The 24,692-nt window shown below is 39.3% G+C and overlaps 1 long non-coding RNA gene across 2 annotated transcripts in view; it reads right to left on the bottom strand.

The window, feature by feature from the left end:
* LOC139356040 (uncharacterized) overlaps window positions 1-20,481 on the bottom strand; it is a 101,601-nt gene extending 81,120 nt beyond the window's left edge. For both annotated transcript variants that reach the window (XR_011607411.1, XR_011607412.1), the window contains exon 1: window positions 20,379-20,481. This is a non-coding gene — a long non-coding RNA (uncharacterized lncRNA). The remainder of the gene's footprint in view (window positions 1-20,378) is intronic.
* Window positions 20,482-24,692: the final 4,211 nt, after the last annotated feature.

Below are 24,692 nucleotides of genomic sequence, written 5' to 3'. Positions count from 1 at the left end.
CAATGATGTAAATTGAGGGCAGATGTATTTTGTTTCACTGGGCACTTTCTCACAAGTTCTTCACCATTTCAGAATAACATGTTGCTAATAGCAATTCTTCCTGTGGGATGTGAATCATCAAGGCAACCAACACACCTGCATCAGAGCCAACCATGTCCCTGCTGACTCACTGGTCTACATCAACAAGAAGCGTGGGTTCACTTTTTTTTCTCTACCCCGGATTTGGAAACAAGAGACTTAGAGGTGAGTGTCAGGATATGCTTTCAAACACCAGGAACGCTCTTTCCATTCAACAGACCATGACCAATATCCAAAATAAGAATCACCCAAGAAATGCGGGATGTGCGTGGCTGTCACCTGAGTACGCACAGCGTATCTTGCATTTTTCCTGTGAATGCCTCACCTCCCCTTTCTGGGCAAGTGGGAGCCTGGGACTTGATCTAGGTAGGACCTGTAGATGTGGGAGGGGCAGGGTTTCTAAAATCTATATCCTGCCAGAGGTTGGCCTAGGGAGAAAGAAAGAGCCCAGATGTCAGAGCAGGCCAATGGAAAGAATGGAAGAAGAGGGAACAAGACCGTAGACTCAGGAAGCAGAGCCAGGAAAGATTCCTAGAGAAAGTGAGGGCAGAGAGACCTCTGTGATAACCTGCAGGGGAGCCAGGGAATAAGAAGCAGCTTAAAGGATCCTGCATCTCCCTCCTGGAACCAGCCTACGGTAACAACTAACCAACAGGGAGGCAGACGGCCATTTGCAGTAACTCCCAAAACCAGGGTTAAAGACTTCACAATCTGGTTTTGCAGACATGATGATGATTCAATTATCCGCCTCTACTTGGGCTGCACTACTGCTTAAATTTGATAAGGCAATGAAGACCAAGGAAATGAACTTTTAACATAAAAAGACATAGATGGCATGTTAATTGACTCTTTAGGGATTTAAGATTGGTCAGTGTAACCTGAAAACAGTGGATTAGTTTCCTTTGGTGTAAGACTGAAGATGAAGTTAGTGTCCCCTTTTCCTGTTGGTGGGAAGGACAGGAGGTGGACAGAACCTATGGAATGGGGAAGGCTTGCGGGCCAGCAGCATTTAAGGTGCAGCTGCACCCCGGTTCTCCACCTGAAGGATGTCTTCTTACCCGGTGGGTCTCAGCTTAAATGACAGCATCATCGGAAATACTCACACTCTCAAGGAAATTTACTAAAACAGAATGCCCATGAAACTTAAGATAGACAGTCAGATGACTGTCATAAGAATAACACAAAAAGGGGATGGGAAATTAAGGAAAGAAATTGAGGGCAAAATAAACCCCAAGGCAGAAATATTCAATCCATTATTAACAATAAGAAAAAAAATTGGCTTTGCAGAAAACTAAGTCATAGACTTAAGGAAGAGATTTGCGAAAGTTGAACGGAATGCAATAAGAAACAAGAATAGTGACAGGTAAGGAGGGCACGCCACAGAGATCAATATACAAACACCAATGTCCTGAAACAGAGAACACACCAAAAGATGCAAAGAGAGAGATTTAAAGGATAATGGGAAAAACTCTCCTGAGGTGAAAAAATGGAATCTTCCCATCAAACAGACTCACCAAATTCAATGAAATCATGATCAACAATAGGAAGACGTATCTTGGGGAATCTACTGAACTTTAGAAATAAAGAAAGCTGCACTAATTGAAGACAGGACAAGTCTCTTCAAATGGTAAAAATCAAGCTCAGTTCAACCATATTTAAGGGCAACAGATATTTATAGATTTTGGAAAACAGATGAGTGACCCAAGGCTTCTGCTATGCAGTTAAACTGGCACTCATACATAACAACAACACAAAGACATTCACAAATGTGCAAGGACTAAAGAGAGATATTGTCCTTATATGTGAATAAGCACAACTGCTGAATAAACTCTGGTGAACTCAGAGAAGATGTAGACTAGGTACACCAATGTTTAAAAGGATTTGAGGTAAATATCAAATCCACATCAATAAAGCTAACTGTGGTGATTATGTGATTAACAGAATGTAAGTTTATGCATGCAAAAAATAAAATATTTTACTGGAAACATGAAAAATAGTTATAAAACTTGCTATTATAAAGTGAATACAATGTTTTATATAAAAATTAAAATGTAATATGAAAAGACTGGGATAAAAGATAAATACTAAGTAAAACTATCAGAAAATACCAATTAAACTTAGGAAGAAAGAGAGGGAATCAAGCAAAATAAATGCAAGAGTCCTAATTTCCTCACACTGTTCCATATCCTAAATTCATAAAAGGAGAGAGAGTTAAGCATATTGTTTAAAGTTGTAAAGGTAGCCATTAGTTAGGAATTAAAACAGATTAAATACATTCCATATGCCCCCAGGACAATAAACAATCAAAAACATATAGTGAAAGAAAGAACACAAAGGAAAAACCAAGGAAGCAAAAAACCCCAAAAACATTAAATAAGATTAAAACATTGAAATGAAACATAGCTATTATAAAAATAAATGCAAATGTGATAAAAGTTAAGTTCTATTTTTAAAAAAAGAATTTACATTTGGGATAAGAAACTAAATCCAGCTATCTGCTGTAGAAGACAAACTTAGAAAGTAAAAGGATGGCCAAAGCTACAGCAGGCAGCAAATGGAAAGTAGTAGGGTTTATACAGCAGTATTAATATTAGACAGAGTTGAAGTTAAGGAGAAAAGCATGATAATGCTGAGGTATAAAACTCACTATGAAAATGCATGTTTGCTTGATCTTTATAAGCCAAACAATATAACATCAAAGTAGATAAAGTGAAAATTGCAGGAAAGAAAAAGGTAACTGTTTGAAACAAGACAGTAATGGGAGAATTTAGCGTATCTTTTTTAGTCACTACTGGCCTCTATAGACTAAAAATAAGTAAGTAAAGAGAGGAAAACAAAAACAAAAACAAGAAAACCTCACAGAATCCGACTAATATAATCAACAACAATTTCTTTTCAAGTATTCATGTGTTTTGTAAAAGTTGAGCAATAAACAAGACTAGTAAATTCTAAGAAAACATAAATGGTTCAGATTTTCTGACCACAGTACAATAAAATTAAAACTAATAACAAAGGAGGAAAAAAACCCTCCCCTACTAATAAATGTGCAAGCATCTTCTAAACTACTCTCAGGCCAAAGAATTCGAAACCACAAATGTAGAGTAAATAAAAATAATGACAACAAAAACAACACGTATTAGATACTAAAGCTGTACTCAGAGGAAAACCCAGTTTTAAATTCTTTCACTACTAATCATTAGAGAGTGAAACTCAATGAATTAGGCACCCAAATCAAGTATTTGGAGAAATAATGAATAAACACAAACAGCAAAAGTAAGGAATGAATAAAGATAAATGCAGACATAAGTAAACTGGCAAGCAAAAATGGCAGAATAAAACCAAGAGCAGTTCTTTAAGAGAAAAGAAAAAAAAAACCCACAGTAAAATAAACTACTTACTAGACGAATCAAGAAAAACGTGAGAAAGCACAAAAAAGCAACATTAAAAGTAAGAATAGAAAACTAACCATAGATACAAGGGGAGCTAAAGGAATTCAAAACAATATTTTGTGCAACTCTAGCTAATACATTTGAAAAAGTAGACGAAAGGCAGGCTATATAAGCCCATTCTGTTCCCTGGTTTTCCAGCATCCCTTGCTAAGGAGACATCTGCAGAGGTAAGGAGTGGGCTTTTGGGGAAATGCCTGCATTCCTGAAAATGAACAACCACCACCACGCTCCCAGAGTACTGCAGGCTTCTTGCAGTCAAGAGGGAAAAGGCAGCCGACTCTGACAAATGACACAGCTGAGCCATGGAAGGAACCATAACACTCGTCTACTTGGCATTCTTGTGGCTGGAGTGAAGAAACTTCTTGTTTGAATCGCTATGACCCAACTTTTCTGTTATTGCAACAAAACACATTTCTAATCGGAGGTGTACCTTGTTACCACAATACAGCCAGTACCCTGCATTCATTTTAAAAATGGGAACAAATCAGAGACGTGCCTCTGACTAGTCTCATCTCTCATTTGCTGGAAATGTTGGGCAACGCAACCTGACAGTAGAAGCAAAGGAGAAACAGGAAAAAGAAGGAGGCAGATTATTGTTATTTTACATATTGTGACTCATAATCAGAGCACCCAAATGAATTCACTGAAAACTCTTGTTAAAAAATATAACTTAAAGTGGCTGGCTACACAATTAATATTCAAAAATAAATAGATTTACTACATAAAAGAATCACTAATTAGAATATATAGTAGAAGAAAAGATCCCGCTTATAACAGCCACAAGTCGATAAAATACCTAAGAACACATTTGGAAAAACAGGACTCAAACCTGTAAAAATTTACTTATTCTTAAAAGGCAATGCTTAATATTATGAGTTCTTGCCATATGAATTATAAATTCAATAAATCTTAACAAAAAGAAAGCTAGTGGAAATATTAAGCAAGCCAAGGTGAAAATGATGAACAATAATATTAAATGGAGCAAAAATTTTTTTTTTTTTTTTTTTTTTTTTTTTTTTTTTTTTTTGAGACAGAGTCTTATTCTGTCGCCCAGGCTGGAGTGCGGTGGCATGATCTCTACTCACTGCAACCTCCGCCCCTCGAGTTCAAGAAATTCTCCTGCCTCAGCCTCCTGAGTAGCTGGGCACATGCCACCATGCCCAGCTAATTTTTGTATCTTTAGTAGAGGCAAGGTTTCGCCATGTTTTCCAGGCTGATCTTGAACTCCTGACCTTGAGATCCACTCGCCTCGGCCTCCCAAAGTGCTGGGATTACAGGCATGAGCCACTGCACCCAGCCTTGGTCTTCTTAGAGAAGCAATCTACTAAGAAGATAAAATAATTATGTTTTTATATCTAAAATTGTGCAATACAAAAACTGTGAGAAAAGTCAAAGCAATACTAACAAAATAAATAGTGAGATAATTTAATACAGCTCTCTCAGAAATTGACCAATAAATGAAGACACAAAGAATTTGAATAACATAATAAACAATTCTAACTTAATAGATATATGCAGAAGTGTATGGTCAAAAAACAGAAAACAGGCATTCTATTCAAAACCACAAAACCTTTCAAAATATTTATATATTATGTCACAAAGAAATCTCAGTTTCTAAAGGTAAAAGCCATAAATGTCACTTTCTCTGACTATAATTCAATTAAACTAGAAATTAATAACTCTAAAACCTTGAACATTAAAAAATTCTCCTCTAGATAACACTCAAGTTAAAAATAAAGTACAAATTAAATTATAGAACATTTAGAAGCTGAAAAAATCAAAGTACAACAAATCAAAGTTCTTGGGTTACGGCCAAAATAGTATTTTAATAGAGGAAAATTTATTTCCTTAAGTACATTTTTTAGAAAACAAAGAAGACTAAAATTAAATGACTAAGCATTTAACTCTAGAAGTTAGAAAAAGAAAGAACAATAAATCAAATAGAAGGTTAATTTATATTTCATCTCAAGAATAAAATTAGAAATTACTGACATAGAAAGCAAAAAGGTAAACTTGATAGATAAAATCAATAGTTAGTTTTTCAAAATAGCTGATAAAATAGACCCAATCTCTTGGCAGTTCTAATCAAGGAGAAAATGGAGAAAACGCACTTAATAGAAAATAAATGTAAAATATAGGTAAAGTCATTAAAAAACCATACAAGGAGAATAATTACACACTTTCTTCTAAGAAGATGTTTTAAGTCTTATACATTTTATAATATTTTTAGTAAATCTTGTAAATTTTGTTAAAAGAAATTTAACACACTGTAAGAGGACTATGTTGTGGCAGTGATCCTTGCCCGCACGTGAGTGAGCTTGACTTTGCTTAGAAGCTCTCTTCATTCCACTGTCACCTCAACAAAGATTTTTACACTGGTAGCAAGACAAGCAGTTGAAATTTTTACTTAAATTTAGACCTGCTGCGCTCACATAAAATATCTTCAAAATTGAGTGTAATATAAGGAAGCACTGAAGGGAGTGGTGCCGTGAGTTCAGGGCTAGCTCAGAAGCCCAAGAAGCTGAGGTCCTCTGCCTCACTAGAGAGACTGGAAGAGACACCTCGGGATGGGAGAAAGGAACCCATCTTTGGTTGTTTCCTAGAAGAGTTCACTGAATTGCTGGAAAATTTTAGCTATGAAAATAACATAGTGGACAAAGCCAAGGGCGGTACATTGTTTTAAAAGAGAGCTGGAAAAGAACATCCCAGTAGCAAACGCACCAAGCACCCAGAGCTTGTTTGCTAATCTCATCCTCCGGTGAAAGGAACCAAGTCTTCTTGGAGAAACGACGGATTCTAGGACTGGGGCAAGAAACACACAAACTGAGCCTGGAGCTTCTTTTAGGGACAGAAAGTAAACAAGTGCTCAAAACAAACAAACACATAGAAACTCCCCGCAATGATGGGGGCTGTCAGAGTGTCCCAGGAACCAACCGAAAGAGATCCCAAGGGTGGAAAATGTGGAGCTCTATGAGCAATAAAATAAAGTAGTATTGGAAATATAAAATAAAGATCTATGAGCCCATGCTGATAATGAATAGATTAGAGTAGATTAATAAATGGAGGAGTATAGACAGATCTCCTTGCAGAAGATTTCCAAATAATTTATGTGGATACTCTGGTCTCAAATAGAAGACATGTAACTCCCCATTCCTTAGGTGTTGACTAAAAATAGTGACTTCCTTCCAAAGTCTGGAGTATGGAAAAGGGGAAAAGAGTAGCTTTACAGCAGGGAAACCTCACAAGCACTATCCCAGCCAGGTCAACAGGGCCAACATGCACGATCATAAATCCTGTGCACAGTACACACTCTCGAGATGATGCGATGAGACTGGCCCTCTACCTCTGTGGTCTCCCTCCCAAGAACTCATAACCCCAGTCTTATGAAAAAAACCTAAAGATGAATTTTGATAGAGCAGTGTCCTGCAAAATGCATGACCTCAAAACTGTCAAGGTCATTCAACAAAAACAAGACAATCTGAGAAACTGCCACAGCCAAGAGGGGCCTAAGGACACACGAAGACTAAATATAATTTGGGATCTTGGATGGGATCCTGGAGCAGAAAAAGGACATTAAGTGAAAACTGAAAGAATCCGACGCACGCCTGTAATCCCAGGACTTTGGGAGGCAGAGGCAGGTGGATCACGAGGTCAGGAGTTTGAGACCAGCCTGACCAACATGGTGAAACCCCCGTCTCTACTGAAAATACAAAAATTAGCTAAGTGTCGTGGTGTGTGCCTGTAATCACAGCTACTTAGGACGCTGAGGCAGGAAAATTGCTTGAACCTGGGAGGTGGAGGTTGCAGTGAGCTGGGATCACACCACTGCACTCCCGCCTGAGCAACAGAGAGAGACTCTGTCTCAAAAAAAAAAAAAAAAAAAGAATCTAAATAAACTGTTGCTCTGGTTTGAATGTGTTCTCCAAAGTTCGTGTGATGGAAACAATCCTCAAGGCAACAGTGTTGAGAGGTGGGACTTTTAAGAGGTGATTAAGTCTATAGCTAGAACAGAAAACCAAACACCGCATGTTCTCACTCATAGGTGGGAATTGAACAATGAGATCACTTGGACACAGGAAGGGGAACATCACACACCAGGGCCTGTTGCGGGGTGGGGGGAGGGAGGAGGGATAGTATTAGGAGATATACCTAATGTAAATGACGAGTTAATGGGTGCAGCACACCAACATGGCACATATATACATATGTAACAAACCTGCATGCTGTGCACATGTACCCCAGAACATAAAGCATAATAAAAAAAAAAGAGGTGATTAAGTCATGGATGAACGTCCTTATCACGGGAGTAGGCTCTGTATCACTCCTGGACTATCCCTCCCCCCTGCTCCCACCCCGCAACAGACCCTGGTGTGTGATGTTCCCCTTCCTGTGTCCAAGTGATCTCACTGTTCAATTCCCACCTATGAGTGAGAACATGCGGTGTTTGGTTTTCTGTTCTTGTGATAGACTTAATCAACGAGAGGAACAGTGTTTCAAAAAAAAAAAAAAAAAAAATCTTGAAAAAATACAGTAAGTGGTGGTGGTAGGATGTGGACAACGTACCTTGCTTGATTCCTTAGCCTGCACTCTCAACAAGTAAATAATTTTGTAGGAAAATAAACATTATCACTATTTTCTCAACTAAAGAAATAACCTAAATAGAGCAAGAAGCCTAGATAAATGTAACAGGTAGGTAGAAATGTGTACCCGCATTGCCCTCCCTCCCTGAAAGGTTAACAGTACCAGATGGCTGAATAAACAATTGTTGCCAAAGGAACCAACAACTGTGACATTTAGGCTTTTCCAGATAATTCTTTTAAAAAATGAATTTTTCCTAAATCACTCTGTAGAGCTGGTATAATCCTGACATCAAAACACAACACACAAAAAAATAGCACCCACACAAATACAAACCAATGCCATTGGTGAATGTATGTGCAAAATCTGATGTAATAATAAATATTAGAAGCTGGGGTAGCTCAGAGTGGGTCAGCAGGGAGGCTTGGGGGCAGCGGCTATTAACCAGCTTGTATGGAACTAGTTCAGTATTCTTGGTATGTTCTGGCTGTCAGCCCAGCCCTGGGAGAAACCCATTTATGTTGTATATCTGTGCACACTTGTGTTTTTAGTCTGTAAATATATAGGTCAGGGTCTGGAAGGACACGTACCCAGTTGCTAACAGGGCTGAGAGGACTGAGACCAAAACCGTGGTTGGTAGTAAAGGGAACTTTGACTTTTATGGTTCAATTTACAAGTTTTCAACTTTAGGATGGTGCAAAAGCTATACAAATTCAGTAGATAGAAACTGTACTTCAAGTACCCATACAACTATTCTGTTTTTCACTTTCACTGCAGTATTTGATAAATTACATGAGATATTCAACTCCTCATTATAAAATAGGCTTTGTGTGAGATGAGTTTGCCCAACTGTAGGCTAATATAAGTGTTCTGAGCATGTTTAAGCTAGGCTCGGCTAAGCTATGATTTTGTAAGAGTATTAATGTATTTCTAACTTACAATGAGTTTATTGGAACAAAATCCTATTGTAAGTCAAGAAGCGTCTGTATATTCACTGCAATAAAATAAAAATTCCCATGAAAAACTTTTGACTTGCGATATGATATAATAATATGATAAAAATGAGTCAAAAACTCATCTGTGAAAATAAGCATGTGCAAATGGAGAATCAAGAGCTTGGGGAAGAAAACTTGCCCTCACTAATATTAAAATATATTGGAAGTTTCAGCATTTTAAAGAGTGCCATATTGACTCAGGAATAGGGAGAAATGCCAATAGGTCAGAATACACTGTCCAGAAAAAGACTCAAGTATATATAGAAGTTTAATGTATGATAACAATGGCATTTTAAATCAATGGGTAAAAGATGGATAACTAAGATGGTTAGCCATTGGGAAGACATGAAGTTAGATCTCTATCACACTGTTTACACTGAAATAACAGTAGATTGTAGATGCTTCAAAGATTTAAATGTAACAATCTAAAACTATGAAAGCACTAGAAAAAGACATGAGTGACTTATGCAATGTTGGCATAGGGAAGGCTTTTCTGATCTAGTGAGAAAGCTAAAAATCACACAAAACTAAATAATGAGGCTCCCTGGAAATTAAAGATGTTTGCACAATAAAAAATATGATAAACAAAGTCACAAGATAAAGAATAAGCTGGGGAAAATATTTGTCACACATATAGGATAAAAATTCATGTCCTTTGTAAAAACGAAGATGATGTGAAAAATCTCAAGATAAACTTGAATAGGAAGTGACAGAAGGGGCAGTAGGTAAAGTCCTTCTAGATTGCCATTGGGCAATGCTTTTTCACATATCAAAAGTGCACTCTCCAGCCTAAACAGTCCAGTTCTAGAAACCTATTCTCTAGAAACATTCACAAAAAGTATAATATTGGTTATAATTTTTAAAATCTGAAAAAATCCAAATGTACATTAATAGGATATTGGTTAATTAAATTGTGGTCTATACATACAATGGAATACTCTGCAACTATTGAAAACAAAAAAGGTAAATCTATGTGTGTGGACATGGAATTGTTTAAGATAATTATTTAAGTGGGAAAACATTGTGAAGCAACACGATTGCATTTTTGTAAAAATTAGAATATGTATATTTGTAGAAATGCAGAAAAGGACCTTGGAAGAATATATATCAATCTGTTATAAGGATGATTTCTGAGAAGTGGAAAAAGAAAGTGGAATTATGAGAAGTATCTCTATTTTATATCTTAGGTTCAGATATAGTTTGAATGTTTTTACAGTTTGCATTACACCATCAAGAAAAGTAACAATTAAAGTTCAGAAATAACAATTGTTAAGGTTATTTTCTCACTTCCATATTCATCATTATTAGCAAAATAAAATTTTCCAGAATAAAAAAAGGCAACCAACTTGACTGATGTGCCTGCTGAACGAGTTCAGGGTCACGGGCGATCTCCATTTTCGGTCCAAGTTTGAGTTCATTCAGAAAGGACTTCCAAACACGGGATGTAGAGAAAAGCCCCAGGGAAAACCATTGCAAACTCCCCCACAACTTTCTTCCTAGCCCTTCACTCTTCTAACAGGCTGAGGGTGGCATTAGCCAGAAACAATGAGTGGTGAATAAATGGCTTTGGACAGGAAGTTGCCACTCCAATAGGAAACTTGGCAGCCAAACTGAAGCAATGGAAGCTTTGTGAAGTGAAGAAAGCCCACCAGCTGTGGAACAATATGGTTCACTGTGGTGTAGTAAAAAAGCACTGGATTTGGGATCGCAAAATTGGGGTCGGGGATCCATCCCCCTTGATGATTGAATTTGAGACTCAGATAAGGGCTTTGAGTCTCACTTTCCTCATCTGAAAAGTGGATTCGTGATCTCTATCTCACAGGGTTGTGGTGAAGATTCAATGTAAATATGTATATGGAATGCTTTGTGAATAGTAAGACAGCATACACATGCAAGTGGTCACTCTACCACTTGTGGCATGTTAGCTAGCAGAAGCCAGTGATGGGACCATCAATTTCAGCTCATGTTGACCATGCACCTCTATAGGGCTAGGGTTGCCAGAGAGAATACAGGATCCCCAGTGAAATTTGAATTTTAAATAAGTAATGATTTTTTTTTAGTAGGTCCCATGCTAACTGAGCATAGCCAGCATTTAGTTTTAACTATTTCTTATTGTTCTCTCCTCATTTCAAATAAATTAGATGCATCTTCTCAACTATTTTGAAAGCCCTAGGGGAGTACAGATCATAGCATATATATCTTGGATGCTCCAGATGCCCGAACACGGTCATGCACAGAACAGGTGCTAAATAAACAATAACGAGAGGAACGGGGTCGTCATTAGCACCTCTAGTACCTTCAGAGTTTGAATACACATCCTAGTATGGATGGGGCCCTGTCTCTCATCTGACTGCTACACAATTGTGAATCTGCTGGTGCTCAGGAGTTCAGGTACTGGCCTTAACTGTGGGAGTTAAGGAAAGAAGGTCTCCAAGACCTAGTATGATGCAGACCCTGCTTACTCCTACACCAACGCAGTAACTCTGGGATGCAACTGATTCTCCCAGAACTTGTCTTAAATCGTTAAACTTTGATTCCTGCTTTCTGGTTGTGATTCACTGTGAGATACATAGAAATTTTTAGACTTCATTTATGTAAAAAGAAGAAAGAGAATTTATGCCTTTAAAACACAGAAAGGAACTCAAGTTTGGCTGGGTTTGGGGCTACTGGATTTTGAAAAGAAGGCAGCATTTCCTAAACACTGGTCCCTGTCATTCTTTCTTACTTGGCTCTTTCTTGCTAAACTTTTCAATGAGGACTTGGAGCTGCCGCAAATGTCCTTGGTTTAAAAGAATGTATTAAATCAGTATTTGGTAAGAAGGGAGGTAAAATCCCCAAAATATAGGAGTCACTCTACCCATGGACAAGATGACAGTCTAGATGCACTATACATAATCAATGGTGTGTTTTTTGGGGGAAAGATACAAAGTTTTTTCTGGAATTCTTTGATAAAATATACACTTGAACCACAAAAAAGGAAATGTGACAAGGAAATACTTTGCATATTGAGTTGTGGCCATGGTTATGTAGGAGTGTACACCATTTCCAATTAAACAAAGAAATAGGCAGCAGAAAACACTTTTAAAAAGAAAACCACGGAGTCTCTTTCAAAGAAGAGTGGAATTTTCACTCTACCTTATTCATTAAAGTTAGAAACTGCCATCCCTTTAATGAGCAGCCTGAGGGTGGAGAAATCGTCTTGAATAGCTATATTCCAGGGAGCACTTGGCATCATCACTGAAACATAGTGTGGGATTGCAATTGTGTGGGGTTTTTTTTCCCAGTGAATAGGAAGCGATCAAAGATAACATTGCCCGAGAAAGAATTAAAATAGTGTAACATTGCATCAAGTTATAGCCAATGCCAATCATTATATGGATGAATGAACAAGATCCTTTAAATAATGGTATAGACGTGCTGTGGCATTCAAAATATAATGACCAACTTCGGTGGGGTTCAAATAAAAACGCAAAAGCATGTGCCCACTCATCTGGCCAGAACAGTGAAGTATAAGCACGTCTCTTTAAATAGATCTGCAAGCCATATCCTTCATTTACATCATCTATAAAACACTGGACTATAGGAAGCAAATTAATTCACAGAGGCTGCCACAGAAATTTTATATTAGCAATGCGAAATGCTATCTATGAAGAGACTAGGAAAATTAGAGGCACAATCAGAGAAAATAAAGTAAAAGGGACTTATATAATTACAGTGTGATCACCTTTCACATAGGAAAACCTATGTGAAAGGACAGGAAAGGAAAGCACAATGCAGGAATTGAATTCATCTTTGTGTAGATGAGAGCTCCTGGCATATAATGCGAGACAGAGCTATTTACTGGAAAAAGTGTTGGTTTATTTACATGCTAAACAGCATCACCTTCTAGCTTCAGAAGACTGACAAATAATAGCATAGCAAGGAAGAGAAAGAAAAGGCAATCTTCCCTACTCCAGAGAGAATTGGAACAGGATGGACACAGATTGTCACCAATCCAAACATCTTGACCCCATCACTAGAAAATGGAATCCCCAGCTTCTCCAAACATCTCCAAAGAGATCATCTTTGCTTTTTTGGTAACAAGAATGATAACAAGGAAACTCGACTCTGCATCCAATAGGAGGGATGAGAGCAGGGAAAAGAAAATCAGCACACTACTTAGTCTAGGAAATCTCCATAGCACAACTCTTTCAAAAGATGGAAAAAATAAAATTTAATCTGTGACAGAGAATGCAGAAATGAGTCCAAATGCACCTCCTTGTGCATTTAACCAAAATAATAATAATAATTTGATCTAATGAACAAAGAAAGACTGGCTGATGAATGAAGTGAATTGTTTTAATACAGTAAACAGGAGGTCTGAATAAAGAGATCAAAGGAGGCCAGAGTGCAATGCACCCACAATTGCAATTGCTCCCCAGGGAGTGACGAGAATAAAATTGGAAGATTTTGCTCCAAGAGATACAGCCACTGGTTCTAATCTAGTTGTCTATGCTAATCAAGGCACAGCCTTTGAGCTTCCTCCAAAAAGTTTTCACTTTTTGATTTAGAAAATAATGCTTGAATTTGCAGTTGGTATTTATAAATTCTGACAGACACCAGGAGGGGACATGAAAGAACTGTGTGGGAAAACAAAATACCCAGGATATCGTTCTAGCCTTTGCCATTCTTAGTTATGAAAGCTTTGGCAAATAATTTTATCTCTGGGCAACCACTTCTAAATTTTATGCATTTACCTTGTCCTAAATATTTGTATTTAACAATAATTATAACACCAACAAATATTTTTTCTTAAACACAAAGAAAAAAACTAGACAGAAGATTTACATAACAACCTGTATTGACAGAATATCCACAGTTTTCATTTCTCATTAGATATTTAGTTTATTGAGTGAGATGAAGTCTTTAAGATGATCTGGGTAACATTTACTTATATTACTTAAAATTTGTTAATGAGACTATAAATAGTTGCTTGGAGAGAAATGAAAAATACATGTTTGCATGATTCAGTCTGAATTTTGGTTGAGATGAATTTTGGTTGAGGGACAGAGGTGGTGAAAAGCTCACAGGGAAGCACACTGGAAAGGGTGGTGATGCGAATGCCAGGTAAGGACAGAGGGAGGTGGTTCGCTGCCTAGAATCGGCCATGTTTCCTTTGCAGATCCCGGTATATCGAGGGCTCAGTCAGCAGCTCTGCAGAGGTGGACATTCACCAAGAATGTGCCCCGGGAGGAAATAAGACCTACCCATCCCACCTGGCAGCTGACCCGAGCTGCATGTAGGCCAGGGAGCAGAGCCATTACCCAGCAGCCATTACGCAATTATCCGGCTGCCATTGCCTCGTAGTAATTACCCAGCAGCCGTTGCCCTGCAACCATTACCCAGCAATCATTGCCCTGCAGCCATTGCCCTGCAGCTATTACCCAGTAGCTATTACTCAACTGCCATCCCCTGGCACCATTACCTGCTGTCATTATCCATCAGCCATTTTGTATGGGTCTCCAGAGATTCAATGTGGAGCTGCTGCCACCAGTGCCCAAGTTGCACTGCTGCAGGAGAAGCTGGCTGCAGTCTCCCTTCCTGACCCAGAAATCCTTTATAGCCCTAAGGCCCACCATAGGGGCCTGGGCCATGCTCCTGGAAGGAGCCGGGTCGTTTGCAGGAGGGATCCTTGACTTGGGGGACGACAGGAGGCCAACAGGAAGTGTCCTTTCATGGTGGATGAAGGATGAGGCTGATAAAAGCCTGACCACCTGGGCAGTTATCCAGGCCCAATCTGGAGGAAGCCCAAGGGAATTCTGGAATCCCTCTGGAGTTCTAAGGGGATTCAGAGACTGTTTTATTTACCACAATACATCTCACCTCTGGGGCTGTACGACTACTTTGCGACACTGATTTTGGTGAGAAAAACTGCCTAAGAGGATGGGTTAACTATAAGATTCTGCTTTGCCCAAATAGGTGTGCCTTGGGCTTTCCAACCCCATCTCTTGCTGGCCCGCCTCTGCTCTTCCTCCCTGCTCAAACATCATCTCTCATTCCTCCCACCATCCCACCCCACCCCACAGTGCTGTCTTACCCATAATGCAAGCCAAAACCTTTATGAGATTGTGATCTGTGGTGGAGGAACAGGACTTGGAGGAATGTGTCACTCAGGTGTACCCCAGCCCAGAGCTCGATGACTCTCATGTGGGTAGGACCAGGACCAGAGTTTGGTCACCTTGGTATCAAAGGTGTCCACCTCTGAGGCTTGGAGTGAAGCAGGGCCCCAGAGCAGCAGGAGATCTCAGTCACACAACAGCTGGAAAGGAAGGGGAGGGACATGGCACATATCACAGGGTTTTTCTGACTCCACGGGGGGTAGAATGAGAGGAATCTGCTTTGTGACTGTCATTGTGGCTATTTTCTGCCCAGGCTGTGTGGCCTGGGAAACGTGAATAATTGAAGCTGCCCTGGCACCGCAGAGCTTGGACGTTTGACAGACAACCACTGGCAAAGAGACCGTGGGCTTTGGGAGCACATTTTGTAAACAGACCCCTGTTTGTGAAAGTGTTTGTGGAAGGTCTTATGTTCGGCTTCCTGCGTACAATGAGTGACTTAGGTTTCAGATCCCTGGACCAATCCAAGGCACCATACATTTCCCAAAGGCTCAGTAGGTCTCTCCTTTTCACTGGATTCATCAGTGGCTTGTTGAGTTTTGTTCTGGCTAAAGTGTTCATATAAATGAGGTCACCAGGCATGTTCTGAAGCGGTGGAAAGATTTCTGTGAAGAAATCAACAGAAACTGGATTTGTTCCTGTTAATGAAATTTCAAAATCCATGCCAGATCTACGTACAAATCATGGACTTGAACTATGTCCTAGAACAGCATCAGAAAAGGAAAGGTTTTAGGTAGACATATGGCACTTCTGTCCTGGATATAGAATTTCATCTCGGAAGCCTTGAAGTAAAAAGCTTATCACAGTATTTTCAGTGTTGACTGATTATGCAAATAAAACGGTGAATTTATTGTTTCGTTTCTGAAAGAAACTATTTTACATCATTTATACACCCTAGGTAAGGTCAATTTTGTGTGTGTGTCTTATGTCTCTGGGAGAAAGCATTTCTAATGAAAACGAAATTCACAAGAAGTCTGTAAGCCCAGGTTCCAAGAAGCCCAGCCCATGGGCTACAGTTTTAAAAGAGCATGTTTGACAGTGTTTTTCAGATTTGATTACATCCTGTGGTCTGCATTGTTGATCTTCAAACAGTCAGAAAAAGTGGAAAGGCATGTTGGAATCTCAGCATAAACTCCATAGTGTAATGAAGGAAGACTATTAATATACAGACTTATTATTTTCATAATGCAAATTATAGAAGTTAGAGTTTGAGAAAATCCTTTTGGCTAGTGGGGATATTTGCAAAGGTTAGAGATGAGCAGTATGAGCTAATTAAAAGAAAAAAAAGGTTGAGAAGCTCTCTAAATATTAGATATTTTATCTACTAAAAAAGGAACTTAGGTAAAGAAAATAATCATATAAAAGAATAAAATATAACACAAACTGATGGAAACTTAACTCACATCTGATATAAAAGCCCCTCACCAACATTGTGTTAGAAAACTTCTGATAGACTGTGGTACCCAAGATTTCCAAAATTAAGGAACTAAGATAATGAAATTCACCTTTTCATCCCTATTTTTAGACCAAAATAAACTTAAATTTAAATTTGAAAGCAGACAGGTATTCAGAACCTTAAGACTGTGATTTTATTCTGAATAATTGCCTTTTATTTTCAATGCCTATTGTGTCTTTACTGCACCTCATGTCACAATTTAATCTCTCTTTAAACTTAATTTAATGCCCAATTTAATCTCAATATGACAGCTAATAATTAAGAGACCTCATGTGGTGCAGCTTAATGTTTGGTTGTGTTGGTCATGTATATGTGTCATGTGCGATGTTGTTTCATACCATGCAATTTAATGAACAGCATCACTTGATATGTTTATTTCTGAAGAACAAAAACCCAAGCCACCATCTTTTGAGAGTCAAAACATAGGTTTTCATGGTAATGTTATGAACAACAAGATTTTATATGTAACAGAGGTCTACTTTTAGTATTTGTACAATACACGTACCACTGTTCAAATCTCTAGATTATGTGTACCTTACATGTACAAATCTGAATATTATATGCGTGAATCCAAAATGGTCATTTTGTAATTACAAGTTACTTACTTGGATTATTAATTTTTGTCAGTAGTTTTCCACCCTCTTCCCCTTTTTATTGTCGGCTAAATCTTTCCGAGTAATTCTTCCTTGGGAGCCCTATTTGCAAAACAGATCAGGATGGCTCTGCTATGAGTCAAGTGTTTGTGGGGCCAGAGATGGGGGTGCAGGGGCTGCAGGTGGCCTTCTAGGTTCACTCTCAATGGCCTGTAAGCCCTTTCATGCAGCCCCTAGTATTTCTGGAGCACAGTGTGGAAACCGTTGGCCAGTATAATGTCCTACATGTGTAGAGGGCTTCCATATATATTATAGCATTTCGTTCTCGCAACTGTCCAGTGTCATTCCATTTTACAGATGAGAAAACAGGGACTGAGGTCCATTTTCCCACAGCCATGTAACCACTGAGTGATTAGATGTAGGACTTGAACCCAGGCCCTCTGGTGACTGTTTTTCCCTTTATTTCATAGTCTGTGACAATAAAAAATATGCTCAGAAAGTCTCCTAAGGAGCTTGAGTAGAGAGATGGGATTTTGGTAAAGCATGAATGTTTCTTAATGTCCTACTTTAGCAGACATGACTGACGGTATCACGTCATGTGGGTCACGTTCCTGTGCTTTGCCCAGATTACCTACTGCAGAGTGTTGTGAGATGGGTGTAAGCCCTGGCCTGCCAGCTGTAAGCCTAACCCTTTCTCTCCCACTCGAGAAAGCGTATTACAGTACAGGGTGTGAAGGTGGTGTTATTATCTTATTCTATTTTTATTTATGAACAGTTTACAAGTTTCAGGACTTTAATTATTAGTGGAAATGATTGCTTTTCATCATCCTAGTTGAGAGACTTTCTGCATAAAGAAGTAGAATTGGTGATCAATATCTTGTGAAATAATATTAGAATCAAAAATTACCTTGGCAGGAGAAGAGAAGACCCAACAGGAGCCAATGTAAAAAGGGAAGTTAAGAAAGAAAAACAGGCCAGGCACGGTGGCTCATGCCTGTAATCCCAGCACTTTGGGAGCCCGAGGCGGGTGGATCACTTGAGCTCAGGAGTTTCAGACCAGCCTGACCATCATGGCAAAACTCTGTCTCTACTAAAAAAATGCCAAAAATTAGCCAGGTGTGGTGGTGCATGCCTGTAATCCAGCTACTTGGGAGGCTGAGGCATGAGAATTGCTTGAACCTGGGAGGCGGAGGTTGCAGCAAGCTGAGATCTCGCCACTGGGCAACAGAGTGAGGCCCTATCTCAAAAAAAGGAAGGAAGGGAGGAAGAAAGGAAGGGAGGGAGGGAGGTGGGGAGGGAGGGAAGAGAGAAAGAAGGAAAGAAGCAAGCAAGCAAGACTGCCTGGATATAAGATAAGTGTTTGAAAGAAAGAGAAGAAGAAAGACCGCCTGGATATAAGATGAGAAGTGTTTGACATAACTGGAATTAACACAGCAACCAGAATCATAGCGTTTAACACTGGTCAGTGATTTAGCACTTAATTTTGAACGTGGCAAATACGTTCAATTGAGCATTCATTCAATGTCCACCAAATGAGTTTTCCCAGTTCTACCCTCCTTTTCTTCTGAGTGTTTAGAAGGATCCTGGAGTGGAGGAAGAAGGAGCCACAACTTAAGACCTTTGAGAAGAAAGTAGAAAGGGAATGTTATGAGTCTGTGGAAAAGAAAACGGAGGTTTCAGTTGTACCATTTTGAGGAGAAAAATGACTAATGACTGGTTTGAAATCATCCTTTCTCGGTCTTTTAAAGGGTAAGACAAGGCATTTACATGAGATGCACAGGAGAATTTTCTGATGTTGAGAGTGGCAAACAAGCTAAGACAAGAGAGCAAGTGAGGCTAAGAAGATAAAATTTTCATGTGTCTAAACAATTGAGATGTGTTCTTGAACGTAAGGGTATGGATCAATAATCCCCATTGGAACTCACAGAAGGTTTTGACTCCTGTGACCATCACAATACAAGATAATTCTTTTCCTTTTCCTTTTATTCCAACTTTTATTTTAGGTTCAGGGCATACCTGTACGGGTTTGTTACATGGGTAAACTGCATGTTGCAGGGGTTTGGTGTATAGCTTATTTCATCACCCAGGGAATCAGCATAGTACCTGAGAGGTAGTTTTTCCTTCTTCACCCTCCTCCTACCCTCCACCCACAAGTAGGCCCTGGTGTCTCTTGTTCCCTCTTTGTATCCACGTGTTTAGCTCCCACTTGTAAGTGAGAACATGTGGTACTTGATTTTCTGTTCCTGTGCTAATCCACTTAGGATAATGGCCTCCAGCTCCATCCGTGTTGCTGCAAAGGACATGATCTAAAACATGATCTCAAATACAAACGTTCTTTTTTTATGTTTGCATGGTAGAATACAAGATAATATTTAGCAGAGGAATTGCAGACATGCAGCAGTAATAATGCCCCATGAAATGTTAATAAACATTGCGGGAAACTCACATGTGTGTTCAAATTATTTGGGGGAAGTAGTAGGTTCACGAAAGGTATACAGATGTCTTCAGGCAGGACTTCTCAGAGCCCTGGATATTCTAATGTACCATGTAAATCTCCCAGCACAAAGAACCAGAAGCATTTTACAAACCTAGTTAAATAAAGAACTTTCCCCACCTCTTCATACCTCACAGAACACTAGAGCTCCGGGGAACACATTTTGGGGAACGCTGATATATAGTACCGTTCTTAAGCAGGGATGCTTTGTAAGAAAGTTGGCAAATTCCTCCTAATTAACAAGAAAATGCAGTACGCCTGGAGCCGATCTTAGTAATTTCACTGTAGTCCTTCCCTCCCCACCCCCAAATCACACAGAACAAGAGTTCTATGGTACACACTCAGTCCCACTGTTTTTGCTCACCCAGTGCCACCTATGAATTCCCACCTCGCTCCATCTGTTTGACTTCCTCACTTAGAATGTCCTTTGCCAAGCCCCCTTTGGACACAGTCAGAGCACAGAGCTGCAGGCAGGGAAGGAAGAAACTGAAGGATCTTGTATTAGTTGGCTTTCACGCTGCTGATAAAGACATATCCGAGACTGGTCAATTTACAAAAGAAAGAGGCTTATTGTACTCACAGTTCCACATGGCTTGGGAGGCTTCACAATCAGGATGGAAGGCAAGGAGAAGCAAGTCTCATCTTACGTGGATGGCAGCAGGCAGAGAGCCCGCGCAGTTAAACTCCCCTTTTCATAACCATCAGATCTCGTGAGACTTGCTCGCTATCACGAGAACAGTATGGGAAAGACCTACCGTCATGATTCAATTACCTCCTACCGGGTCCCTCCCGCAACACATGGGAATTCAGGATGATATTTGGGTGGGGACGCAGCCAAATCATATCAGATCCCATGTTCAAGAAGTTCAGCATGCAGCCTTGACCTGGAGCCTTCTCGACGTTTCCCTGCACAGACTCTTCTGACCCTGTATATACTATGTCTACATCTCTCGTAACTCAGTATTCTGTTTTTGTTCAATAGTTATTTTATTTATTTATTTATTTGAGACACAGTCTCTCTCTGTGGCCCAGGCTGGAGTGTAGTGGCACGATCTGGGCTCACTGCAACATCCCCCTCTCAGGTTGAAGCGATTCTCCAGCCTCAGCCTGCAGAGTGAGTAGCTGGGTCTACCGGCACTTGCCACCACACCTGGCTGATGTTTGTATTTTCAGTGGAGACGGGGTTTCACCATGTTGCCCAAGCTGGTCTCGAACTCCTGGTCTCAAGTGATCCACCAGCTTCGGCCTCCCAAAGTGCTGGGATTACAGGCATGAGCCACCACACGTGGCCTCAATAGTTATTTTTAAATTGACATTTACTGAATGCGTACTCCATGCAAGGCACTGTGCTGACTGATACAGGGGCAAGGAAAGGAGTCTTGTCTTCAGAGCAGTTAGCATTGAGGGTAAAAAGTAATACATCACAAAGGTATTGTTGACTGTTAGCACAAGTCTGAAGTTCCTCTGATTTAGGAGGAAATGTAAAGGTTTTCCGCTCATTTTAGACATATGGGTGTACAGACACCCCTCGGCCCCCACGCCCAGTGCTGTGGAGGCTCCCTTTCTCTTGCCTCTCTGGCCTCCATTCCGGCACAGGAAATGAAAGGCTTTTTCCTGATTAAGCTTCAAATTCATATTCTTTTGTACATAGAGATGGGACCATGCCTGAGGTGCCCTGAACCTATTTTTAAATTAAGTGATTTGGAGAGGTAGGAAATTTAATAATAATATTGTCCAATATTGCATTTTTTTATGGTCTTTTGGGCTTACCCTTTATTTCTTAATTGTTTTTCCTCTTCCATATTTATTTTTTCCATTTAAAGCCAAATAACACAAAATGAAATGAAAGTGGAAATATTTGAAAGAAAACAATTATTCAGTATTACCCCTTGGAATTTTGCTTTATGAAAATATTTTTAAAGCTATTACTCATGTTGAAGATTTAGCATTCATTAATATATGTATTTTGTGCAAAATCAGCAAACTCCACATTTGCAGTTTGGCTGTTATACACACAAATTAATGAATGCACTTAAATGAATTTGATTAATATGCAGCAGTTTAAGATCCACTTTGTATTATTAGCACAGAAATTTTCCTCATTGAATGCGGCTGAATCAGAATACTGTGTTTGCTTGGGAAGGCTGTCACACACACACGCACACACCACAAATAATGTAAAGCTAAGATTTTCATAATTATCATAATTGCCTCATTAAGATATTAGCAAACTGCCCCAACCACGAGAGATTCTCCATGCATGGAATTTTCCATCTTTTGCCTGCATCCAAGTTATACATGCAGTGCCAGTTACATAGAGTGTTAAATGGAAACCCCACTTCTGCATTTTATTATCAAATTTTGCAAACTACAAACAGCTTGAGTGTTGTATAAATTTATAGTTGTACTTGCATATTTGTGACCGTGGTTTTCAGCATGCAACTTTTATCTAAGAGCTTTTACTTGGAACTGCACAGAGCAATTCCAAAACCTCAAAACTAAAGGAAAATAAAATTGAAGTGCCTTTACAATTGAGTGATTTATACATTAAAGTATTTATTTTAAAACAAGATTAAAAATACTGCACTCCTAGAAACATTCTCTCCCGGTAGAAGCACTCAGATGGAAAATTTCATCTATTTCAAGCTGATTTTGTGCCTGAATGACTCTCACATATTTTCCTAAAACCCAGTCATGTCAAATGATTTATTCTACTTTAACAATTCTGTGCAAGTAGCCAGGAAGATTCAAGTGTTGAAGTGTTAGAAGGTAGTTGGCCAATTAGATGCTTGACTATGTTTTGATTTTTTATGCTTACACATACTTACTCTTTTCTTACCTTCCCATCTGCAACTCAGGAGTACCTTGTTCTAGATGAGGATTTTTGCATATTTCTGTCCTAGAAGTATTTAGTCAAATTTGAGCAACAGAATGTATTTTTTTGGGATCAAACTCCCAATAAAAATAAGGTGAAAAAATTCATTTCTTATAGTTTAAGAGGTAATAGAAGGATCCCAGGTATGGCATATACAGAATGCACACACGTATTTTTTAATTTTTATTATTTGTTTTTTTTCTGAGATGGAGTCTCCCTGTGTCGTCCTGGTTAGAGTGCACTGGCGCGATCTCAGCTCACTGCAACTTCCACCTCCAGCGTTCAAGCGATTCTCCTGCCTCAGCCTCCCAAGTGGCTGGGATTACAGGCACGCACCACCACGCCCGGCTAATTTTTTGTATTTTCAGTAGAGACGGGGTTTCATCATGTTGGCCAGGCTGGTCTTGAACTCCTGACCTCAAGCGATTCACCCGCTTTGGGCTTCCAAAGTGTTGGGATTACAGGCATGAGTCACCGTGCCAGGTCTGCACACATGTTTTTTTTTTGTTTGTTTTGTTTTGTTTTTTTTGTTTTTTTTGAGATGGAGTCTAGCTCTGTCACCCAGGCTGGAGTGCAGTGGCACAAGCACACATGTTTTTAATGTTCCTTCCTGATATCATTACTTACCACCCCCACACCCTTGCCACAGTCCAATGCCATCTGTGCCCTGCCATGCTGCCTAGTAATGGGGATGCCCTGCATCTTATTCAAGGTGACTGACCCACCACTGAGCTATGGGCTTGCAACACAGAAATCACCTTCTAATTCGATAACTGTTGTTCTTCAGTTCTTCTCTTTCTTGCCATACAGTTTTTTTTAACTTCAACTATTTTTGTCATTTACTCACCATCTTCTCTTCTGTGGCAAATATATTCTTTTTAAAAAACTAATTTTATTTAATTATTTAATTTATTTGTTTCTGGGACGGAGTCTCGCTCTGTCACCCAGCCTGGAGTGCAGTGGTGTGATCTCAGCTCACTGCAACCTCCACCTCCTGGGTTCAAGTGATTCTCCTGCCTCAGCCTCCCGAGTAGCTGGAATTACAAGCATGCACCACCACACCTGGCTAATTTTTGTATTTTTAGTAGAGACGGGGTTTCGCCATGTTGGTCAGGCTGGTCTTGAACTCTTGACCTCAGGTGATCCACCTGCCTCGGCCTCTTAAAGTGCTGGGATTGCAGGGATACCTGGCCTGAAAAACTAAGTTTAAAGAAAACAAGCAGCATTAATATTCTAGAGAAACAATTACAAGGCAGAAAAGTTAGTGGAAGTCTATTCCTTGAATGGGTTTATGTCATGATCAAGAAAAAAAGGATTAAGAATATGGTAAGGATCTCAAGTAGTATGTGAGAAACCTAAAAAGTAAATTCAAACTTTGAAATTTGGAATTTTCTTTGCTATAGGAAAAAGACTTTACTATAGGTAACAACAGTAATGGCTGGTGAATTTTTTCTAGGGATAGACTCTCAACAATGTTGATGCCACTCAGCAAATCCAAAGACCCATCATTATTTTTCTCTAAATAGCAGGACCAAAACCAAACAAACATTCTAGACTAGGTACTTACCTTGACCCATCCACACTGTGGAATAATTCCTTAAGTGGAGGAGTGTGAAGCTTCCTGTGTCAGCAACAGACAATCCACAGAGAAAGAAAGTGACGGCCAGTTGAGCTTTGTCCAAAGAATCCTGTAGCTCTGTGATGACAGAAAATTGACTAAGCACAAGTCTCAAGCTTATTCCCTTAGAATCCTCCATCTGGAATATAGGGGTCTTCAAGAAAACATTCTTTCTTGGTACCCTGAAGCATGAATCCAGGGGGTGGAAAGAAATAATTTGTTAATACCATTCATCAAATGCAGTTGTGGCCCCTATGTCTTACCTAAAAACTATTTTTTATTTTTCACAATTTTAAGATAGAGGCATAGCTTGTCTGATTGTGCATTGCTTGATTGTTCTTTGCAGGCACTGCATTCTCTCCAGAATGAAGGTCTGTGACAATGTTGTATCAAGCAAGTCC

This window comes from Macaca nemestrina, chromosome 9 (genome assembly GCF_043159975.1).
Source record: "Macaca nemestrina isolate mMacNem1 chromosome 9, mMacNem.hap1, whole genome shotgun sequence".
Lineage (NCBI taxonomy): Eukaryota > Metazoa > Chordata > Mammalia > Primates > Cercopithecidae > Macaca > Macaca nemestrina.
Note: the sequence above shows the minus strand (reverse complement) of the source record. Positions and strands in the feature narration are given on the sequence as shown.